The sequence below is a fragment of the Mesocricetus auratus genome, unplaced genomic scaffold (genome assembly GCF_017639785.1).
Source record: "Mesocricetus auratus isolate SY011 unplaced genomic scaffold, BCM_Maur_2.0 Super-Scaffold_15014, whole genome shotgun sequence".
Lineage (NCBI taxonomy): Eukaryota > Metazoa > Chordata > Mammalia > Rodentia > Cricetidae > Mesocricetus > Mesocricetus auratus.
The window spans coordinates 59,963,479-59,977,202 of NW_024429186.1; the positions used below are offsets into that span (position 1 = coordinate 59,963,479).

Consider the following 13,724-nt stretch of genomic DNA (forward strand, 5'->3'; position numbering starts at 1 on the left):
TGCTTAGCTTAAAGTAGCGGGTTTCCATGTGGCTTTTTCATATACCTTAGCCTTGTTTTGCCCACCCGCAACTCCTTCCTCCTCTCTGACTCCCCACTCTCACGCTTGCTTAAACCTTTTCAACCTCAGGATTCCCAGCTATCTGTTTCTTATATCACATGTGTCATATTATTCCCACTACCACTTTCCTTTTAATCTCTGGGCACGTTATATTTGAAATGGGCTGTTCATCAGGAATATGCCACCAATGACATTTATACTTGTTAAGAGAAGCTTTTTCTTTGCTAGCCGCTTTGGTTTATCACCTGCCAGTCGCCTGGGCTCTGCCATGTTGTAGTACCCAAATAACACACAAGACGCTGTATTAATTATGAAGCTGTTGGCCTTGCTTGTTTCTTACTGGCTACCTCTGACTTAAGTAATTACCCCATAATTGTTAATCTAAGTATTTCTCTTACCGGAGAATAGTTCCGGGCTTCCTACCCCCATGACATTACATCTTGACTCTCTTCTGTTTCTCCTTCCCAGAGTCCTCCTGGACTCCTAGTCCCTCCTATCTAGATTCCCTATAGGCCAGACAGTGCTTTATTGACAAATGCACAGGACTTCCCCAACATCTACTAAAGTAGGTTTGAAAGGACGTGCAGTATAATAGGAAGATGGTATATACGATAGGTTATCCTCTTTTTAAAATTCTCTTTTATTAGTTTATCCAGTTGTTTGTGTATGTGTGTATATGGGCACACTTGTGACACAGCATGTGTTTGGAGGCCATAGAACAACTGGAAGGAGTTGATTCTCTCCTTCCAACATGTGGTTCTGGGGACCAGCTTCAGGTTTTCTGACTTGGCAACAAATGTCTTTACCCACTAAGCCACCTGTCCAACCCATAGTGATGACATTTCTTAAGACATTCTTAGTAGGCTTTTTATTAAATTATGTTTGGCTGGCTGTGGTGGTGTTGCACTCTAATAGGATATGCTAAGGAGGTGAAGGCAGGAGGATCACACAAGTTTGAAGCCAGCATGGATTTCATATTGCATCAGCAAGATTAGCTCAGAGGATAGAGCACTCGCTCTGTAAGCCTGACAAGGAGTTCAATCTCCAGAACCCACACAAAAGTTACTCTAGGACCAGTTCCACAAAGCTGCCCTCTGATGTCTACACAAATCCTGTGAAACACACATGTACCCCACACCATATAGACAAAGATAAATAATAATTGGTAAATTATTTTTAAATATAGCAAACATCAAGCACTATCTTCACTACCATATTAGTTACCTTTCTATTCCTTTGATAAAACACCATAAGTAAGGAAACTTATAAAAGAAAGCATTTAGCCATAATAGAGGGAGTCATTATAGGTTTGAGGAGAGATCTGGCACCAGTGAGATCCCTAGCAATCTACAAGGATGACACCAACTGGCGAACTAAGCAATAGTGGAGAGACTACCTTAAATGCCCCTCCTTGATAATGAGTTTGATGACTTCCTTATGTGTCATCCTAAAACCTTCATCCAGTGACTGATGGAAGCAGCTAAACACTGAACTGAATCCCTGGAACCCAGTGACAGAGAGGGAGGAGTGATGAGCAAAGGGGTAAAGAATGGGATGGTGAAACCAACAGAAACAGCTGACCTGAACAGGGGGGGGAGTTCATGGATCCCAGACTGACAGCTGGGAGGCCAGCATGGGACTGATCCAGACCCCCTGAATGTGGATGTTAGGGAAGAGGCCTGGACAACCTATGGGGCCCTGGGTAGTAGATCAGTATTTATCCCTGGCATACGAATGGACTTTGTGTGTCCATACCACAAAGAGGGATGATCTCTCAGCCTGAACTCTTGGGGGAGGGCATAGGCCTTGCCCTGAATGAAATGACAGACTCTTGATATCCCCTATGGGGAAGGGAGTGGAGATAGGGTGGGAGGTTGGGGGGCTTGTAGGGGTGTGCGGGAGGAGGGGGGAGAGGGAACTGGAATTGACATGTGAAGCAAGCTTGTTTCTAATTTTTTAAAAAATTTAATAAATAAAAAAGAAAGCATTTATCTGGCTTATGATTTCAGAGAGTTAGAGTCCATGATGACAGAGCAAAGGAACAGTTGAGAACTTACCTATAACCACGAGGCATAGAGAAACACTGGGAATCACGAGTGTCTTTTGAAACCCCCCAGTGACACACTCTTCCAACAAGGCACACCTCCTAATCCTTCCCAAACAGTTCCATCAACTGGGGCCAAGTGCTGAAACATGTGAGCCCATGGGGGTCATTCTCCATCAAACCACCACAATCACAAAGCCTTTAAAAGACAGGAGTATGGCTCGTGGTAGGGTGTGTACATGATGTGTACAAAGCCTTGAGTTTGGTCCCAGGTCCTGAACCATCTAAGTTTATGAAACATCACAGATGAAAATGTTGATAATGATGTTTATAGAGACCACGTTGTACATTGAGCCATCACAGCTGTCAAAAACTGTCACATCTAAGAATATGATCCTTATCTACTAAGAATTGACCCTCCTTTTAAGAGAAGAGAAACTATAAAATGGTCTAATACTTATGTCAGATAAGTAAGACCAACCATGAGGGCAGATACGGAACTAGTATAGTATAATAACTGCACTAATTTGTACAATTAATATGTATTAGTAATTACAATTTTAAGAAGAGGTTACTAAACAAATGACTAAACCAGAACTTGAACTCATGCTCCAAATCAACTTCTGATCTCTCGTAGAATGTGCCTTCCATTGACTCTTGCGGAAATTTCCCATGAACACACACGCAACTGTAAATTCTATTCATATTAAAATATGCTTCCCTTTTTGCCCATCCATGATGGTAATAATAGTGAGTAAGAGGTCTTTCATTATAAAGTAAACTTCTATCTTTTCCTTCTTGGTATGTTTTCAGATTTTCCTCTAAAAGTCTTTAAAAGTACTATGCTGTTGTCCTTAGTTGTCTAGAACGGCTTATGGTGCATTAGCGTCTATAGCTCTATCATTAGAGAAATGGGCAGTGCTTCCTCTTAGCCCTCCACATGCAGCCAAATTGGGTCACTTTAAAGGGCAAGATGTCAAAAGCAGATAAATCCTTTGTACTATAATGAGCATAATGATGAATAATGGCACTTATGTGCAATAAACGGTGCCCTGCCCATAAACAGCCTTTCTACCTAGATGCTCTATTTAATTCAATAATATATTCCAAGTAATTTGTGGAGCTAGATGAGAAATTACCTTAAACAGAAAGACTGTGGAACTTACTAAAATATACTGTTGAAAATAATTAATGGAAGCAGAGTTTGCCGAAGTAAAATTGCTGCATTAAAAAGCACCATTACAGGAACGTATCTTCCAAGTGGCTTGCCTTACAGCAGGTGTAAGAGGAGGGTTCCGAGGTATGGACAACATTGACAATAAACGGCTTATTAAACTGACAATGTGCCCTGAGAGATGGTGCTTCTCGTTTGCTTGCGTTAGCAAACAAAACACCCTGCGGTCTTCATCAACTTCTACCTAGACTGCTCCCACACCCAACTGATCTCTCCTTACTAAGCAATGTTTCCTAGACCAATCCTGGTGATCTTCAAAATACGCTGATCACATCACATTCCCCCCTTGTTCAAAATGCTCCTAAGAGTTTTTGAACAAAATTACAGTAAACCCAGAATGCTCATTATGATCTATAAAACGCTGACAGAGTCTATTTCTAGCCTTCCTCCCAGCCACTGTTTTTTTTTGTCTCTCTCTTTACCACTTGACAATAGTTCCCCCATGCTACATTGCCTGAGTACTCTAGACTGCCCAGACCCTGTGTACCTGGTCTTTATCAGAAGCATGCTTTGATAGACTGTTTCCTCACGGCACACAAGTACTCGGGTACTTGCTTGTGTACAACTGACAGTTTATTCCAGCTTCTACATCCAGCACAGTGCAAACTGTAGGCCTAAATGAAACCATCTCAAGAGCAACACATTTTACGTCCCTCAGCCACATGCAGGCATTTAAATTGAAACTTGAAGTGAGACGTTATTTCAACTTCTTTTGTTAAAGGCACTCTGCTAGTGTTGGTGGCTCAGGGCCTAAGGGCCTAGCTCCATGAATCATATTCTCACAAACTCAGGGCAAGTGTCACAATGGAACTGTACACTCAAACCTGCTATCAAATTCCTGCTAGACAGTGGAAAGCAAACGTTGAATATTCAGCAAGATGAAAACCTGGTAGGAACCAAAGCCTACGAGAGAACTTCCACATAGACTCCAAGCTGCCCTGGGGACAGGGAGAGCTGCTGCACACGGTCAGGACAGCACTAGCAGACAGAACCCTGAAGGAACACAGACATGTAAGTGGGATCTAACACATTACCTGTCAAGCATGCCCTCTGAGCTGGACCTGAACTTGTAACTTTATTATCCAGAGAAAGATCAGAGGGAAACCAGGAGGCCCATTGCAGAGGAGCTCCCAGGGTGGTGGGGCAGGCTTCTGGGAGCTGAGGAGGGACTGCATGTACATATGAATGTGTGCATGGTTAGGCACATGATGGCATATGTATAGATGTCAAAGGACAAATATTAGGAGTCAGTTCTCTCTTTTTTTGCATTTTTCTAAATTTTAGAAACCATCTTATTTTGTATATCAATCCCCCCATTCCCTCACCCTCCCATCCTCCCATGCACCACACCAATCCCCCCAACCCACCCTCTATCCACTCCCCAAGGATAGTGAAACCTTCCATAGGGGATCATAAAAGGCTGTCACATCCTTTGGGGGGGCTAGGTCGTCTTTCATGTATCTGGGCTTGCAATAGTATCCCTCAATAGGGAATGGGCTCCCAGAGTCCATTTGTGCACTAGGGATAAACTCTGGTTCCACTGCCAGAGGCTCCCATAGACTGCCCAGGCCTCCCAGCGGGCACCCACATTCAGAGGGCTTGGTGCGGTCCAATCCAATTCTGGTTTCCCAGCTTTATGACTGGAGTCTCTGTGATCTCATTAGGCCAGGTCAACTGTTTCTTCGGGTTTCTCCAGCATGATTGCTCATTCCTCTTCCCTCTCCACAACTGGATTCTGGGAGTATGGCTCAGTGCTTAGTTTTGGGAGCCTGCTTCTGCATGGATCAGCTACTGTATGAAGGCTCTAGGATGGCAATTAGGGTAAACATCAATCTCATTATAGGGGAAGGGTATCAAAGGCAGTCTCTCTACTACTGCCTAGATTCTTAATTGGGGTCATCCTTCTGGATCCCTGAATATTTCCCTAGTGCCAGATTTCTCTCCAAACCTATACTAGATCCCTCTATTAAGATATCTTTTCCTTGCCCTCCTCTGTTCCTCCCCTGTCTCAGTCTTCCTGATCCCTCTTGTTCTCCTTCCCCCTCCTCTTCTCCCCTTCCCTTTTGCCTATCTTCCTCCCTAGCTCCCCCCTCCCCGTGCTCCAAATTTGCTCATGGGTCCTTGTCCCTTTTCCCTTCTTTGGGAGACCATGTGTTTCTCTCTTAGGTTCCTCCTTGTTTCCAAGTTTCTCTGGAGGTGTGAATTGTAGGCTGGTAGTTCTTTTCTCTATGTCTAATATCCATATATGAGTGAGTACACACCATGTTTGTCTTTCTGTAATTGAGTTACCTCATTCAGGATGTTTTCTCCCAGTTCCATTCATTATCCTGAAATTTTCAAGATTTCATTGTTTTTTCCCACTAAGTAATACTCCATTGTGTAAATGTACCACATTTTCTCCATCCATTCTTTACTTGAGGGGTATCTAGGCTATTTCCAGGTTCTGGCTATTACAAAAAATGCTGCTATGAATATAGTTGAACATATGTCTTTGTTGTATGAATGTGCATTCTTTGGGTATATGCCCAAGAGTGGAATTACTAGATCTTGAGGTACACTCATTCCTATTTTCCTGAAAAACCACCACACTGATTTCCAAAGTGACCACACAAGTTTGCACTTCCTTCAGCAATAGTGGAGTGTTCCTCTTCCCCCACATCCTCTCCAGCATAGACTGCCATTGGTGTTTTTTATTTTAGCCATTCTGGCCGGTGTAAGATGGTATCTCAGAGTTGTTTTGAATTGCATTTCTCTGATGGCTAAGGATTTGAGCACTTTCTTAAGTGTCTTTCAGCTATTTTAGACTCCTCTATTGAGAATTCTCTATTCTGTTTCTCACTTTTTAATTACATTGTTTGGTATTTTGGTTGTTAGCTTCTTGAGTTCTTTGTAAATTTTGGAAATTAGCCTTCTGCCAGATGTGGGGTTGGGGAAGATCTTTTCCCATTCTGTGGACTGCCTTTTGTCTTGTTGACTATGTCCTTTGCCTTACAGAAGCTTCTCAGTTTCAGGAGGTACCATTTACTAATTGTTGATCTCAGTGTCTGTGTTACTGGTGTTATGTTCAGTAATCAGTCTCCTGTACCAATTCATTCAAGGGTACCTACCACTTTCTCTTCTAAGAGTTCAGTGTGGCTGGATTTATGTTGAGGTCTATGATCCATATGGATCTATCTGCAGTCTTCTATATGTCAACATCCAGTTATGCCAGAACCATTTGTTGGAGATGCTTTCTATATCCATTGTGTAACTTTAGCTTCGTTGTCAAAGATAAGGTGTTTGTAGGTATGTGGGTTAATATCAGGCTTTTCAATTGGATTCCATTGTGCCAGTACCAAGCAGTTTTCAGGACTATAGCTCAATTATAGGCTTCAAGTCAGGGATGGTGATGCCTCTGGAAGTTCCTTTATTGTACAGGGTTGTTTTGGCTATCCTGGGTCTTTTGTTTTTTCATATAAAGTTGAGTAATGTTCTTTCAAGGTCTGTGAAGAATTGTGCTGGGATTTTGATGAGAATTGCATTGAATCTGTAGATTGCTTTTGGCAGGATTGCCATTTTTACTACCTTGATCCTACCTATCCAAGAGCATGGGAGATCTTTCCATTTCCTGGTGTCTTCTTTAATTTCTTTCTTTAAAGACTCAAAGTTCTTGTGATACAGGTCTTTCACTTGTTTGGTTAGCTTTACCCCAAGGTATTTTATGTTGTTTGTGGCTATTGTAAAGGGTAATGTTTCTCTGATTTCTTTCTCAACCCATTTATAGTCTATATACAGTAGGACTGCTAATTTTTTTTTGTTAATCTTGTATCCTGCCACTTTGCTGAAGGTGTTTATCAGCTGTAGGTGTTCCCATGTACAGTTTTTCAGGTCACTTATGTAAGCTATTATCGTCTAAAAATAGTGAGTTTGACTTATTCCATTCCAATTTGTATTATTCTGTTAGATAATAAAATGACTACACCAGCTTGCTTTTTAGGCCCATTTGTTTGGAATACCTTTTCCCAACCCTTAACTCTGATATAACATCTAGTCTTAATGTTGAGGTGTATTTCTTGTACACAGCAGAAGCATGAATCCTGTTTTCACATCCATTTTGTTAGCCTGAGTTTTTTTATTGGTGAAGTGAGCCATTGATATTGAGAGATATCAAAGACCAATGATTGTTGATTCCTGTCGTTTTGTTGTTGTTGTTGGTGGTGGTGGTGGTGTGTTTCTGTGTTTCTCTTCTTTTGATTTTTCTGATCTGAAATTATTTATTCCCTGTGTTTTCATGGGTGTAGTTAACCTCCTTAGGTTGAAGTTTTCCTTCCAGCACCTTCTGTGGGACTAGATTTATAGATATATGCTGTTTAAATTTAACATTATCATATAATTTCTTATTTTCTCCATCTATGGTGATTGAAAGTTTTGCTGGGTTTTCGGGATAATATTGACACACAAACTGAAAGGAGGGAACCTTAAATTGAGAAAATTCATCCATAAGGTCCAGCTGTAAGGCATTTTCTTAATTACAGAGGAGGGCTCAGCCCATTGTGGGTGTTTCCAACCCTGGGCTGGTGGTCCTGGGTTCTATAAGAAATCAGGCTAATGGAACCAAGCCATTAGGAACAAGCCAGTAAACAGTACCCACTCTGTGGCCTCTGCATCAGCTTCTACCTCGAGGTTCCAGTAGTGTTTGAGTTGCTCCCTTCAATGATGGACTATGATGTGGAATTGTAAGCCAAATAAACTCTTTCCATCTTACTTTCGGTCATAGTGTTTCATTGCAGCAATAGAAATTCTAACTAAGATACTAGGTATAGTAGTCTGGGCTGGCTGGCATCTGTGGTCTCAGAGTTCATAACACATCTGTCCCCCAATAACCCAGGCTGTTACTAAGACAATGGATTGCTTGCCACAAACTGACAGTGAGGCCCCATTGCCTAATACAATACCCAAACGACTCACTGCACATGGAGAAATTAAGCTGGTCTTTGGTTTGATACTCTGCAAACCATCAAAGGAGAAACATAAATATATCAATAAAATGACTCCTAATATCATTCTTCTATAGTCATACATCAGTGTCTTACTCAATCATCATCAGAGAATCTTCCTCCTGCAGTCAATGGGAACAAATGCAGAGGCATTTCTCACAGATACGGTGGAACACACAGCTCAATATGGGATGTCTCTATCAAATCCCTCCCCTCAGAACTCAGGGAACTCCGTAGAAAAGGAGGCAGAAAGAGTACAAAGCCAGAGGAGAATTCTCTATTTAGTTCTGCACCCCACTTTTTAATTGAATTGTTTGGTGTTATGGTGGCTAGCTTCTTGAGTTCATTGTATATTTTGGAAATCAGCCTTCTGTCAGATGTAGGGTTAGTGAAGTTCTTTTCCCATTCTGAGGGTTGTCATTTTGTCTTTCTGTTTCCTTTGCCTTACAGAAGTTTCTCAGTTTCAGGAGGTCTTTACTAATTGCTGATCCCAGTGTCTGTGCTCCTCAAATTGTTCCACTCAATAGAAGCAGAAGAAACATTGCCAAACTCTTTTTACGAGGCTATAATTACCTTGGTACCCAAGCCACACAAAGACACAATTAACAAAGAGAACTACAGACCGATATCCCTCATGAACATCAATGCAAAAATACTCACCAAAATACTGGCAAATCGATTTCAAGAATACATCAGAGAAATCATCCACCAGGATCAAGTAGGTTTCATCCGAGGAATGCAGGGTTGGTTCACCATATGAAAATCCTTCAATGTAATCCACCACATTAACAAACTACAAAAGAAAAACCACATGATCATCTCACTTGATGCTGAAAAAGCCTTTGACAAAATCCAACACCCCTTCATTATAAAGGCCTTGGAGAGATCAGGAATAACAGGAACATACCAAAACATAATAAAAGCAATATACAGCAAACCAACAGCCAACATCAAACTAAATGGAGAGAAACTCAATGAGATTCCTCTAAAATCAGGAACAAGAGAAGGCTGTCCACACTCTCCATATCTCCTCATTATTGTACTTGAAGTTCTAGCTAGAGAAATAAGACAACAAAAGCATTGTTCCTCAGAACTGAATAATGAGACTATTGTTGAAGGTATCACATAAAATTGTATAAAAACTTGAAGAAAATCATTTCAAAAGCTGTTATGCAAATATAATGATAGACAAAAATAACCAATTCACTAAAGAAAAGTGTAAATTCTATCTACATTAAATATGAAATGCATTATAAAAATAACATACCCCACCTGTCATATTTATGAAAATTTAAATGATAAATGTCTAGTGTTCAGGATGGTGAAAAGCAGTAAGGTTGTGGCATAAAAGTTGTATAATTTATTTCTAGAGAATAATTTGAGATTTTACATAAAAATCTTTTAAAATTGTTTAACCCAGCCATTTCACTTTTAGGGATGTATCCTAGGAAATGAGTTGAGATGTTCCCAGATAAGAGGTACTCATAATTGCTAGCCACTGAATCTAAATGTCCAACAACAGGAAACCATTTATAAACATTTCACTGCTGTCTCTGTTCCTTAGAGCCAGGTCCAACAAGATTCTGCTTGGAAAAGGGTCTGTGGTCAACGCTCACGGAGTAAAGACCAAACGTGTAAACAGGTTAACACTGTGACCAAGACTGAAGCGTTACATAGACTCATAAGCAGGTAAGTGTACCTTAGTTATGTGCATCAATTATCAGAGCTCACCAGTTTGAGTTGACTTTAACAATTAGTTATCTTAATGGAAATTTTGTTTTTATGTTATAAATAAGATGGTTTGCTCTTTGAATTCTTTACATAACAGATAATCCTATACTCAAAAATTTTGGAACAGTGAACATTTGTTCTTTCACATTTTCTATGAGTTCTATGAGTTGGAGACATAGTCACAGAAAAGAACACTCAGAAATTATTATTACTGGGGGGTCACACTAGCTGTTGTCTGTGATCACTGAAGGTCATGCCGTCCACAACTTACACCATTGCTAGTATAAAAGCCCTTGGAATTCTTAGCTTGCTAAAACTTTCCAAGTAACTCCCTCTCTTATCACAATGGAGCCTATGGAAGGATTAGAGCAGACAGACAGACAAGAAGTTAACTCAGCAGTGTACAGATGGGTCACCATCTAATGTCAGTTCCTTTCTACTTTACTGAAGTTCTAGAGAATCAGAGGAGATTCTTGGGCTCAGAAAAAGGATTGAAGGGCAGTGATAAGTAAGTTAAAAATCCAAGTTGGATGAAAGTATCCACCAAACTGAGAGACAGCCAGGGTTGCTTCCCAGGTTTGCCTCTTCTGCTTTATCCATATGGGATGACAGCAAGCCCACTGGCCGGGCCATTGTTTCAAGCATACCTACTTCTCATATGTCATCTACTTAGTGCCATTTCTGGTATTCAAGCCACATATGCTGTCTGTTTCTTCCTAACTCAGTGTGAACTAACACAGGAGGGAAGGAGAGGTGACAAACCTGCACCCAATCCAGTGCCTTGTTTTATCTTCAGTGTTCAAGGCCATCTTCCCAAGGCTTATGAACTCATCCAGATAACTGAATACATTAACAGGAAAGCCCTACGATATGTGATGGTCTGAGTCAGACAATCAGTTTGGAGAATTTTGAAAATGTACTTTGCCTTAAGTCCTTCATTATAAGACCTCAGCCAAGAGATCTGTCAATACATTGGTATCCTTCTTTCTCTAAATCTTTAAGAATACACCTTTTCCTCCTGAATTGACCCAGATGATCTCATCTTGCCTCCTACACTCTATTCAGGAACATGGAATGTGTGATCTATTTTTGGCTCCCCTAGAAAAACTGCTTTGGGGCATAATCTCTTTCTCAGTCCTTCCTAGGATGAGCTGGGTGACATGCAAAGTATTTTCTACTTCTAATTTTTACAATTCCCCCCTAAACAGCAGGTAAACAATTTTAATACCAGGTCATTTTCATTATGAGTCTACTAGAGAATACATCATTGCATTAAAATAAACAGTAATAATACAAAAAAGTTTGCTCATGCCGTAATAACAACCTTCCTAAATTACAGTGATTCTGTCACACAGCAGTCTAGTACAAAATGTGGTTTTTATATCAGAAGACACAGAATTTATTATTTTCATCCTCCCTGGAATTTTAGAGCAATTGGAAGTAGGTTTCTGAGAGAACAATTCAATACATTAGCTCTCAAATAAAAAAATATTTTTTCTGCCCAGAAATGACTCCTTTAAAGCCCTACTTCAACAAAATGTTGTCTATTCTGGTAATTAGTCTGGTGTGCACTAATTTCACAGTACATTGTTTGCTTGTGTAACTGGGGCTATTAGGCTAGATTCAGAAGTTGCACTACACCTAGTCTTTAATTAATTAAACGAACATGTGGAGAAGTAACTGGCAAGGCCAGACCGAGCCATGTCCTCACTCTCTTGGCAAACAAGAGGCAAAAGAAATCATTGAGAAAGACTGTCACCTGGAACTCCAGTCACAATTTTCTATTCATGAGGATGAGGAAGACTCAGTATAAAGCCACTTCTCCCAAAGTAGACATATTAATTCAGTTCTGAACAACTTCTCACTGTTCACTCACTCAATATGTGAGGTATTTACAAATGTAAGGCAAACTGATGTCATTAGTTCACAATCTCACCAAAGTAAATACTTTCCTATATACCTAGGTTTCGATAGAAGGCAGAAAATGTACTTCTAGATAGCATTGCTTCATTTACCATAGACTAGATTGACATAGGAGAATGTTTTTCCCCAGAATTTATGCACCCTTTAAAGATACTAAAAACCCCATATTCTTCCAGCATGTTGGACTTAGGCATTCTGTGCAAGCTGCTTATGTGTACAAACACAAACAGGGTTCCTTCCACTGGTCTGGTCGGTGTGGTAGTTTGGACATAAACTGTTTCCCAAGAGGCTCATTGAGAGATGAGTGGATCTACTCATGACTCCATAGCTGAATGGGCTGTTAGGAGAAGGCGACTATGTGGAGGAAGCAGGTCCCTGGAGAGGTCTCTGGTCTTTTCCTATCATTGTCATTTCAGGTCACTCTGAAAGGAGCAGCCTCCTGTACCATCTTCTCTAAACACCATAATATCCCACCTCACCTCCAACCCAAAGCAATGGACCCTGATGACCTTGGACTAAGAGCTCTGAAACCATGAGCCAGAATTAACATTTCCTCCTTTAAATATTTTCTCTTGGGTGTTTACCAAAGTGATGTCAATTTGACTAACACAGTTCAAGATCCCTGAAGCACCAGAACATGCTTACTATTTTTTTGGAACTTCACACACAGCAACTGAGAGACCAGATAACTGCCCCAAAGCACCAAAACCAGTGTGATATCCCAGAGCCATGCTCTTAAGGCTCACCCCTACTGCCACACATGCATAGTTGCAAGTCTATTCTCAAAAACGAATAAAAGTATCTTTCAATGTTCTCTGTTTTATGAAAACCTTCCATAAATACAGAGGTATAACCCCAAATATTAGTGTAGTGGATATTTTATAATGACTTAATTAGGGTCAAACCTCACTTTCTTTTTAGTCCTCCTTGTGATAGTTCACTGGTGAAATGTATATTGCTGAACATGGGTCCCTCTCTGTCAGAAGAGAACCACAGGCTGGAGAATGCTAGAAGCCAGAGAAATGCCAGAACATGGTGCTATTCAGTGTCTGTTCCTGCTACATAATTAGGAGATAAGTATGAGAAAATTCAGAATTCTTTAATGCACTTAAAATCGCTGTCATGAAGCAATGGCTGGCAGATTTGCATGTGAAAGGGCTGTGAACAGCATGTAGGAAGAATTGTGAAATTACTATAGTATTTATTATTATAACTTGGTGTCATGCTAGTCTCATTTTAGAATGAACCATAAGAATAGATTAAATTAGTGCCATTTTCTTTCCTTGTTAACATCTTTGTCACAAGAGCAAGCTGTCAGAATTTTAGTATCTAAAATAGTCCACAGATTATTCCTCATGATAGCCGGCCATTTCTAAGCCCTGGACTTTGATTGGCTGCTCTCAGCCCTGTCCTGGCAGATATGGGCTGAATGGAGGGAAATAACAATCCTTTAAGCAACTAATCAGGTTGCAGACACTCTGGTAAAGGCAGGAAAGAAAGTATAGTGCTACAATTTTCAAACAGCATTTGGTAGAAAACATTTCCATCTTAAGAAAATAATTTGGACCCGGGCTGAAAAATATATTTGACATAAGACTTTAGGGTTGTTTTAGCGTCTCTCTTTTCTTAAGTGTCTAAGACAATTAGCAACGAGCATTTCTAGCCCAAGACTCTTAGCAAACTTGAGACAAGTACTGATTTTATGGCTATTATCTTCGATCTTTTCCAGATTTTTATTTATACCCCACCGTTACTC

The 13,724-nt window shown here is 40.4% G+C and overlaps 1 long non-coding RNA gene across 1 annotated transcript; it reads left to right on the plus strand.

Annotated features, from left to right (window-relative positions):
* The first annotated feature begins 9,878 nt into the window (after window positions 1-9,878).
* LOC121139489 lies at window positions 9,879-12,828 on the plus strand. Its single transcript, XR_005876442.1, has 2 exons — window positions 9,879-10,003; window positions 12,385-12,828. It is a non-coding gene; the product is annotated as an uncharacterized LOC121139489 (long non-coding RNA).
* The last annotated feature ends 896 nt before the right edge of the window (window positions 12,829-13,724 follow it).